This window comes from Cariama cristata, unplaced genomic scaffold (genome assembly GCF_000690535.1).
Source record: "Cariama cristata isolate BGI_N322 unplaced genomic scaffold, ASM69053v1 scaffold3420, whole genome shotgun sequence".
In the NCBI taxonomy this organism is placed as follows: Eukaryota; Metazoa; Chordata; class Aves; order Cariamiformes; family Cariamidae; genus Cariama; species Cariama cristata.
In genome coordinates this window covers 18,684-20,029 of record NW_009596179.1, presented here as the reverse complement: position 1 = coordinate 20,029, position 1,346 = coordinate 18,684, and positions in this window count along the sequence as shown.

Genomic DNA, 1,346 nt, shown 5'->3' with positions numbered 1-1,346 from the left:
GGGGTGAGACGCCGGCCCCCAGCCTGGCCAGCGAGGCCACGTATCGACATGTGCCGGCCCCGTCCCCGAAATCCTCCTGCCAGGCTCCCTGCGAGCCCCCGCGGCATCCCCGCTCCCTGGTCGGCGTCAGCAGTGCCGGGCATCAACTGTCGTAGCCCATCGGCGTGTCTGTGACGCGTCAGGCAGAGCAGTGTGTACAGGCACGGACTGTCGCTACGTGGAACCTGCCAGGCTTACGGGTAGAGAATTAGCTCCCTCGGTGTAGTAACTGCAGTAGGTTATTTGGGGTTCAAATATTTGTAATGTCAATCTTTGTAGTTATTTTTCCCCCTTTTTTTGTTCCCTGCGCATTCGCTGTGGTACAGTAGCACTAGCAGCTTTCCTTGTAAGCGTCCAGACCACGTCCCGAAGCATGCCAGGATTGTGCCGTGACTGTGCCGTGCCAGCTGCTGCCCCGATGCCCTCCTCGCAAGCTGTTTAATAGATCCTCTGTGCTCCGAGAGCGCTCCGAAGCCCAGGACCGTGTTGCTCTCAGGCTAGCGTGCTGAAAGCTTCTGCATAGTGTTAGCACTGAATTTGGGTGTAAGGAATAGAATTCCAACAATCCTGTACCTTTCCTGGAGATGTATCCTGCCAAATCGCCTTGCTCCTGGAGCGACAACACAGCTACTTCTCAGCACTGAAGTTAGCCATGTCATGCTTTTCGCGTATTTATTTTAAGCATATTAAAAGATTTGAAATAATTGGATTTTTTTTTTTTTCCCCGTAATTTTAAGCTATTCCTAGTGAGGTGGAAGCCTTGCTTAACTGACACCTAGTAAAAAGATCTGCCCCCATGACATGCTCGGTAGCTCATGCGGCGTGAGCAGACCCCTCCCGTTAAGTCAGGTCTGCAGGCAGGTGGGATTTCACCGCCCGGTTTGCTCGGACGCTTTGTAGGACGAGTTTCCCATCGACTCCTGTTACAACGCCAAGTGCCAACGACGGCATTTCTTTTCTACTTCTGCCGACCAGCAATTCCTTACAGGGGCAATTCGTACCCTTCTCTCCCTGCAGGCAAGCCCCCCCCCAAAAAAAACAGCATCCAGCTGGCTCTTAGTTCTGCCTGCCGCAGCTACGAGGTCACTTAACGCTAAGCTAACTGTGGTTGTTGTCTATTCCTTAGTAAATCACATCATTCCTTCTGCGGAATCGGTATTTCTCTGGATAAAAGCTACTGTATAGATTTGCAGACTTCCTTTACAGCCTTTGTTTCCCCCGAAGTGTGTTGGGGAAGGCGGATGGGTCTGGTTCCACTCCGGTTTAGTCCCAGGACTTTCCTGGATCGCAGTCGGAAGACCCTCTCC